The sequence below is a fragment of the Mytilus galloprovincialis genome, chromosome 9, assembly GCF_965363235.1.
Source record: "Mytilus galloprovincialis chromosome 9, xbMytGall1.hap1.1, whole genome shotgun sequence".
Taxonomy (NCBI): Eukaryota; Metazoa; Mollusca; class Bivalvia; order Mytilida; family Mytilidae; genus Mytilus; species Mytilus galloprovincialis.
Genome location: NC_134846.1, coordinates 63,475,514 through 63,485,431, shown reverse-complemented (window position 1 = coordinate 63,485,431; position 9,918 = coordinate 63,475,514).

Below are 9,918 nucleotides of genomic sequence, written 5' to 3'. Positions count from 1 at the left end.
GATCAAAATTCCGGCTTAAGGTAGATTCAGTGTATACCGACATTTTTTTTTATTGTACAATATCAGTACATAATCGGTCCAGTTCTTTGACTTCAAAACTACAAATTTTGAGACAGATTTGCAATTTACGTTTTATCTGTACATAGAAAATATATGCATCGCAAATGTTAAAAAAAATACCAATTATACGTGTTGTAAGTACCAATTTCCCATTTAAGGGGTGTTACTCTTATATTAAATGTTTTATAATGGAATGATTGTGATTTTGTTATTTTGCTTGAAGGAAGAAAAACAAGTTCATTGACGCCATTTTATCTTTTTATTTTCTTAATGCATATAAAACCTATCGTCTCATAATTTATTTAAAATATATTCCCATAGATTTCTCATTATTCACAAATATGTGATATTTCATGAACAGTCTATGCCAATTAATACAATTTATCAAGACTTGTAGCTTGAAAAATAGCATGCTGTTTCATGCTTTTAATCAATTTTTTGAAAACAAAACAAGTAAAATCTTCATTTTAGCAAAGTTTACCTTAGAGCGAATTATAAATTTACAATTTCACTCTCATTAATGAACAATAATTTTGAATATAACGCGTCTTCTGATTGGCTAACAGTGTTTTTTTTTATCAGCTCATAGACATAAGTTTTTCTTGATTTAAGCCGGCTCAAAATGGAATTTAGAAACAAATTATAAGGAGTGACTGTAATATTGTTTCTGTCTATTCGAAATTAAAAATATGGTGCCTACTTTGAAATAACTCGCTATGCGGGTAATTCAGTGAGCACCACATTTTAATGTTATTTCGAAAAGAAATGTCAAACTAACGCAGTTTTGTTATTTCTTGCAGTAATAATTATTATAAAAGGTCTAGAATAAACATTTAAAAAAAAAAAAAAAAAAAAAAAAAAAAAATCACTGCTGATATACATCAGAATTATGCCTTGCAAATATACAAGGATATGATACTCTGTGATCTTAAAAAGTGACCTGTAACATCATACTTTTTCATTGCATTTGTATACACACGCATTCTCTTTAAAGGGGTATTAGCTACGAGATATGAAAAACAAATAAAATATGATTTTGTTTGGTTCAACCATTAATTAGAGGGAAATAATAAAATAAGTATTCGCTTTTAGCAGCTAATTTAGTCCAATTTTCTCAAAATTTCATTGTAGTAAATAATTCAAATTTATTGAATCCGTATTCATGTGGCCTCCAATTTGAACATTAGCCAGAAATTAGTTACGCATGCATTAGTCATGGTCAGCCATTAAATGGGAAAGAATGTCAACATTGAAAGTGAAACAAAAGGTGAACAATCACGTTGGCTGATTCTATCCCTAGAAAATCATTCTTATATAAGTAAAAACGTTTATTAACTTATTTTGTCAACCTTTACCATGAAATCAAACAGACCTAGAAAAATCCAATTGCACAAGATTGCTATCTATTTATATTTATGTTTTAATCTATATCGGGTTACGTGAACGTCGGCAGTCTTCGGAGGTAATCTCGATAGTATATTGGATAGCGTCTAAACTAAAATACACAAGAAATTTAGATTTATATTATCGAGTACATGTATTGTTAACTGTTTATTTCAGACTTATTTCAATTTTGATATACCTTTCAGTATTTTATAAATTAACTTTGAGAATTTTTCGATGAACATTAATTCTACAGCTAATGCCCATTTAAAACATATCTAGAAAATAAATTTATGAAAGCAGCTCTTATACCCGTTTATCATTTGTATCAACAGTACTTTTAAACGTTTACATTGTACAAAAATGCAGACTCATTTCAATTAGTGGAATTTATTTCGTCGAAATTTAACACATTGATAAATTAAACATAATAAGTGCCGACCTTTTATTTTCTTCAATATCATAGCTGGAAGATAATATTTTAATAGTTCATATTTATAGAGTAATAATATGTCATAGAACTATTTAATGATTAAATTGATGTTTGATATGATCAAAAAAGATATAAATACAAACATTTAAAACTCAAAATCAAAAGTTGTTTCGTGATGATTATGTAAATTGAGTGCGTATGAATTAGGCATTTAACAGGAATAGGCGAAATAAATATTGCGAAATGTTTGATAGCACAGATAAAATGGAAAATATACACGAAACATAGAATATATAAAATAAATAAAATCAATAAAATCAAACTAGTTAAACAGATACATTTTCTTATTTTGATACACGTATTCCCTCTATAAATGGAAACACACAACAGAATATAAATTGTATCCGTTAAACGCGCGATTTTCTGGATTTATTTCTATCAGGAGCGCGTAAACAGTCAAGGACGTATGAATGTGATTTAACATTAAGATCTATATGACAAAAAAGAAACCTAGACAGAATAGCCAAATTTATTTAAGGGTATTTTAACCTTTTCTTTTTTCTTTATCAATGAGGAATTTTATAAGTGTTAATGTATAATACAAATCATGTCAGCATGGAACCTTTGACTTCTGACTTAATGATACCGTCGGGGGTACCGTAAACAGTCCACTTGCAGTGCTATTGGTCCAGTCCTTAAAGTATGTTATAAACTCTTCGTAAATACCAGGATTAAATTTTGTATGCGCGTTTCTTCTACAAAAGACTCATCAGTTGAGGTAGAAAAGTCTTAGTATTTAAAAAATTATAAAGTTTTGTAATCAGTTAATTTATAAATATGAACTTGTAAATAAGGGAAACATTCCATCGCATCGATTTCTTAAATTTATAATATAAGCCATATTGTAAAGATATTGTTACGTTTGGAATAACATAAACGGTTTCAATTTTTCTGCACCAGATGCTTATTTCGACAGTCAATGTCTCTTCAGTGGTACTCGAGGCCAAACTATTTGAAAATTCAAAGCTTATCAAAAGGATGAAGAGCTGTAAACCAAAAAGAACAAAAATATAGCCAATCCGGCCAGGAATGAGAGCTTTGCATGAGGGAAGTACAAACTCTTAATTCTATATAATTTCAAAACAATTATAACAGCAAATTTTAATAACACAAAATCGGCGGTGGTCCTTTCCAACGGACAATCCCTTTTTAACCAACTGTGTTCCTTTTTTTGTGAAACTTTTCATGTAAACTAGTAAGGAGGCCTTCATCAATGGGCTTGAAGATTGTGAATAAAAAAAAGCTAATATTACACTGTATCCTGACCTCTTAGATGTCCATTTATGTCAAATCCAAGTGTGAAGACTATTCTGATTCAGCATTAAATGGGAAATGAAAGATATCACATATAAAGTAAAATCTGATCTTAACTTCAATCTAAAAACTTATAAATAATGAAAGGTTAAGAACTAAGCTTTATGACAAAATTGATTTTTCCATTTTCCGAGTGTGAATTTTCCATTTCTGTGTGGGAACAAAAGAGTCTGCATATTGAGGAAGAGTCTCTCATTTGACTCTTTTCCCCAGTAACTTCAAAATCCTCGGGCTATTATTACTATCGAAGAGGTGTCCCAGTCCATTTTAAATCTATGAAATAAATGTTTTGTTATGGTCGAAAAAATTATAATTTAGTTACATTACACCAAAAAAAAAAGAAAAAATGGATATCACAAATAAATGGAGTTATAGAAAAAGGGTAAATAAACACCATGAAACAAGTGGAAAGTTCATATAACACTTCACAATAAAAAAAAACGAAAAAAAAAAGCAGTTGACAAGACAATTGCGATAGCGAAATAACACAGAGAATCAAGATCTGCTGATTATACTCTATTATCAATAACCATCGTAATGCACATGATAAGTGGAAACTAGTCAAAGTTGAATTCGAGATTAATAAAGGAACCAGGAAAGAAAGACTGGAGTGTGAGTATGACAATTAAAAATATACGTGGTGATATTTGGCATTGATACTCCATAACAGTCAAACATCTCATCGTTAACAAGGAAAATTTCGATGTCATGTCTTGAACCTGTACTATAGGCACTTTTTGGTCTGTTTATCGTACTTTGAAATATCGTATCAATCGAGTCATATTTGTTAAATTAACGGTACAAACTTAACTGCAGTGCTGGCTACTTGGCTGGTGACACCCTCGTGGACTAAGAGTATACAAGCTTATTTATAGACCCAGCGGTAGTAATACATAATTGATAACAATTTTACTACACTTCAACAATCAATGTCTCTTCCGTGATGTCCATGGCTTGTGATACCTATGTTTTGGTTTGTGACCGGGATTTGTTCCAGCTAAATAGACTTATGACTATTGAACAGCGCTATTCTACTGTTGTCTCTATTTGGGGAATGACAGTCTGTCAGCAGAGGTATCGATTCAATGACAGTAATAAAATAAACGGTACAAAATTTACTACATTTTAAACGTTTTTATCTTTGACCTTGATATTAAAATATCACTAATATAACGATATCACCTGAAAATCTTTGGGTTCGTTCCATGCAAAGTGCACTATTTAAGTCACCCTTTTAATTCGCTTTCAATCGGTAGTTTCCGTTCATTGTGTTCATAATTCCTCTGAAGAAAGCACGTAAGAACCGGAAAATATTGTTTGTTTTTATCTGATGTACTACACGCTGTCTTGGTGTATTTTAGATTAAAATGAAATGGAAATCATGATAAAAACGAACTACAAAATAATTCTTATAACATAATAGAATTTAGATTTAAATCCAAATATACTATAATTACGTAAGTTTATTTGTTGTAGATAACAATATAATTTCGTGCGATCCTTTCATCTACCTTTATCATGCAATTATATGTAGAATTGAAAAAAATCAAATTATATCAAAATATTTCTACAATTAATAATTTGCAGTCGGTGGAGTCAATAGGGTTGCCCACTGGCAGACTACTTCTAATTGCATTTGCACTTCTACAGAAATACATTTGGTAGTACTAACAATATTGTCTATGAAAAGTACTTTAAGTTGGGTTCTAGGTTGTGTTTTCGTATGACATTCCATATGCTTTGTTTGCGTTGAATGAATACAATTAATTGTTACATTAAAATCTTATGCATTAACATTTAGATACGCTTAATTCGTCAATAATGAATGTGACGATATCAAACAAAGACCATGCAAGTGTATTCATTAGTTTTAAGTTCTCACTTATTTTCTTCCTGAATAAAAGGAGATAAAGAGTATGTGTCGCTTTGACAACCTGACGACAAAATAACCAGGACATCTAGATGTCATCAATAAACAGGTATCCCCACAATATGACAAGCTCTAAAATATATGCAGTCTACTAGTATTTAATTAATGACAAAACAATTGATAAAAACTACAGATAAAGATATGACATAACTTAACCATCGACAACAAATTATAGCATTTTTAATAATTTTGCCTGCAAATAATTTTATTTGTCTGATATAATTTACAAGGATATTTTACCAAGCTTATAATTTGGCACGCCAAACGCGCATGTTTCTACTTAAGAATCACCAGTGTCGCTCAAGTGAAGAGTTTAAATGGCAATTCAAATACGAAGTCGAATAGCATTGCATTACCATTTCGCTCAGGGTGCAATATTCACAAGAATTTACAAGGAATAACATTATGACATTACCGTATGCCACTCAACGTCGAATTCTACTTATCATGTTCACATGATACCACCATTAAAACAGTAACTGTGTTCTCTTCTAGATTACCAGAATTTGCCCTTAGTTTAACTTGTGTTGCTATTGGTTTAGTTTTAAGTGTTGTATCTTATACTATTGAATTGATTAATGTATATTGAGCAGCCTTGAATAGCCTTTGTTTTTGTTCTCATTTTGAAACTTTTGCATTCGACCAAGTTTAAAGGTTAAATTATTTACTAATATCGATGGTTTATGAACTTGGTTCTGGTCTGGTTCAGATAGCACTTTCAACATATTTATTACATGATAGTAAAATGATAGGTGTCAGTAATCAAGCAGCAAGAAATGCTGGCTGGCCCTTATGGGACACTTGAAATTACCCCTGTGTGTCTGGGATGCAGGGAATCATATTGCACAATCTTTAGATTGTTGTTGTTGTGTATTTTGACATTTGTTTGTCTGTTCATCTCCCATTTACTTGCCAATCTCGTTATACAAACTAGTTGATAAACAAAATAGGTACTGGCAAGCCATTTTTATATCCAACATGCACTCCCATAACACTGACTCAAGATGAAACCAGAACAATTATTTTTTGTGTTCTTTTATAATTTCAACTTACAAACTACTGCATATTACCAAATGCTCCTCTTTTCAAAATTATTAACCTCTATGATAACAGAAAATAAAAATGGTCTTGATTGTAAGTGTTTTATGTTAGGGCATTTTGAATGGGATGGTACATGCATTGTCTTATGTAGAAAATGGTGAATTAAATCTTACTTTAAAGCTAGCTAAACCTCTCACTTGTATAACAGTCGCATAAAATTTCATTATATTGACAACTATGTGTGAACAAACCAAATCGACATAATAGGTACAAATTTCAAAAATAGGGGTACAGCAGTCAACTTTGAGTTATAATTTTAATCACTTTAAAACAAATCAACGTATCTCGTCCAGTGTGATGATATACAAAATTGATTGATTTACCCCTTAAGTATTCCTTATTTAATTCTATTAGCCATAGTAAAAGAATAAGTTCAACTTTATAAAAAAAAAAGCTAACATAGATGCAAATATCTTGTTTTAGAAAGGGAATATAATTGAGACAGCCGTAATTCGTTGATATAAAAATTTCGTAAATCGATAAAAAGGAAAAATCAAGGTGGCAAACGGAAACTAAGGGAATGACATGAATCTTAAAAGAACATGGGATCATTTTTTTGTCGTTAAACTTTACTCAGTTCAATCGCAATACCAATTTGGTGCTTGAAACACCTCATCCAGTATATGATTGGTTATTTTCTGATTCTGAGCTTGCTAATCGTGTTAAAAATTTCATATTGGGTAAAATATGTGTTAACTTCCTGAAGACAAATATTCCTAATTCTAGACAATAAGACAGATTAAAAGAAAATTGTTTATTGCTTATATAAAAGATATAACAGAATGGCCAAGGTAGAAACATATATCTTGATTAAAGAAGGAACATATATATATATATATATATATATATATACAAAAACAGAGTTTCGACAACATGTTTGGTACGTGCAACTCAATAGACACTGGTCATTCCAGTTAGGACCAACTATGCTAATAAAATTGAGAATGGAAATGGGGAATGTGCCAAAGAGACAACAACCCGACCATAGAAAAAAAAACAACAGCAGAAGGTCACCAACAGGTCTTCAATGTAGCGAGAAATTCCCGCACCCGGAGGCGTCCTTCAGCTAGCCCCTAAACAAATATATACTAGTTCAGTGATAATGAACGCCATACTAATTTCCAAATTGTACACAAGAAACTAAAATTAAAATAATACAAGACTAACAAAGGCCAGAGGCTCCTGACTTGGGACAGGCGCAAAAATGCGGCGGGGTTAAACATGTTTGTGAGATCTCAACCCCCCCCTATACCTCTAGCCAATGTAGAAAAGTAAACGCATAACAATACGCACATTAAAATTCAGTTGAAGAGAAGTCCGAGTCTGATGTCAGAAGATGTAACCAAAGAAAATAAACAAAATGACAATGATACATAAATAACAATAGACTACTAGCAGTTAACTGACATGCCAGCTCTAGACTTCAATTAAATTGACTGAAAGATTATGATTTCATCATATCAACATCAGGCACAATCCTTCCCGTTAGGGGTTTAGTATCATACCATCATAACATATATGAGAAGAACATAACCCGTGTCATGCCAACAACTGGTTTTTGAATAAATGTGTTTAGTTCCGATGCAAAGATCCTATAAGTGAATCAATATTAACGCCAAAATATGCAATCTTTAATGACCTGACAACAGTATCGTAACTATATCCCTTCTTAATAAGTCTATTCAAAGGTTTTGTTAGTTTTTGAGGTGAATACTGACACCTTTGTGCTTTATAAAGAATATTTCCATAAACAATTGGATGTGAAATACCTGAACGTATAAGAAGTCTGCATGTTGAGCTATATTTACGAATGATGTCCTTATACCGATGATAAAATTTAGTAAATGTTTTGACTAGTTTGTGATATCGAAAACCCTGGTGTAATAATTTTTCAGTAATACATAAATTTTTCTCGTTAAAATCTAAAACATTGTTACATACACGAGCGAATCGTACAAGTTGAGATATATAAACACCGTAAGATGGTGACAAGGGAACGTCACCATCTAAAAATGGATAATTAACGATAGGAAATGAAAATTCATCTCTTTTATCATAAATTTTAGTATTTAGCTTTCCGTTAGTGATATAGATATCAAGATCGAGGAAAGGGCAGTGGTCATTGTTAGTATTAGCTTTATTTAAAGTAAGTTCATAATCTTTTTGCTGAAATTTTCTTTATGTTCATAATGTAAACTAAGTTGAAAAGTAACTGGCAGTATCCTATACTTGACGATCTGTAAATAAAGATGGTTTTATCTCGGAAACACTAATCAAGTTAAAGTTTGGTGACTATGTTAGTCGTAAACATTCCTGCTAGTCCTTGCATCAATGATAAGTTTATCGATATTCCGAGTGTGCCATTGACTTTGACACAACGGCTGTCACAAACTCCTTATCTTTCCGATCACTTCAATTTACCTGTGTTAAACTGTGTTTTTTGTTGCTCCATCTGTAGTTTTCGTTGTATAGTGTTTTGTGGACTTTTTTTTTTTATTGACAACTTGGTATTTTCTCCTCTTTATTAAAAACTTATGCCAAAATATATATTTGAAATGTGCATGCTTTTGACAAATATTGGTGCTGTTTGGTTAACACTCAATAAAAACATCTGAATAATTTATTTGATTCATTAGATGTGTTAAAGCTTTTGATTCTGCCATTAGATAAGGGACTTTACGTTTTGGATTTTTCCTTTGAGTGCGGTATTTTAGATTTTTTAATATTTAAAAGGTAACCAACAATAAATTTCAAATATAAGAGGCAAACACTTTTAATTCAAACGGAATTTTCGTGAATCCCATAAACATTAGGAAAGTGATTTTTCAAAGAAAATATACAAGCAATCTATATTTATCTAGCTTTAAAACCAGGTTTAATGTAACATTTTATACATAAGAAAATGTTTGTACCAAGTAAGGAATATGACAGTTTTTATCCATTCGTTAGATGTGTTTCAGCTTTTGATTTTGTCGTTTGCTTAGTGACTTTCCATTTAGAATTTTCCTTGTAGTTCGGTATTTTTTTAATTTTACTTTTTATATGACATTGTCAGTTTGTTTTGACTTAATAGTCTGAATGTCTTTTTGCTATCTTTTTCTTTTTTTAAATTATTTAGAAATTAATTGTAACAGAATCAAACCAAATCTTTAAAAAAAAAACCAACAAAAACTCCCAAGAAAACACAGGACTGACGAAACAAATCGAAAGCAACAAGACAGGTACACATACGAACAGGAAAAATCGTACAATTTACACGAATGATGTTAACTGGGAAAATTTGAAGTCATACATTATGGCTTTTGTTCGTTGTTGAATGCCATATAGTGCACTGTACCTATTTACCTTATTAGTTTTAGTTCTTTCGTTGTTTTTTTCGTTGGCAGTCGTGCAGCATCTTTTTATTTTGCATCATTTAAAGACAAAAACAAAAATGAGATGCTGTAAAATGATAAAGATAATTTCGTCATTGAAACGAGGCACATATATATATATATATAATTTTGAAACCCAAGTAGATCATAAATGATTTTACAAATATATCTGAAAACAGTCCCACATTACAATAAAAACAGATTTTGTGGGTAATCATTGTTTGCTAAATAATAACAGAATTTCAGAAAAATATATTACTACA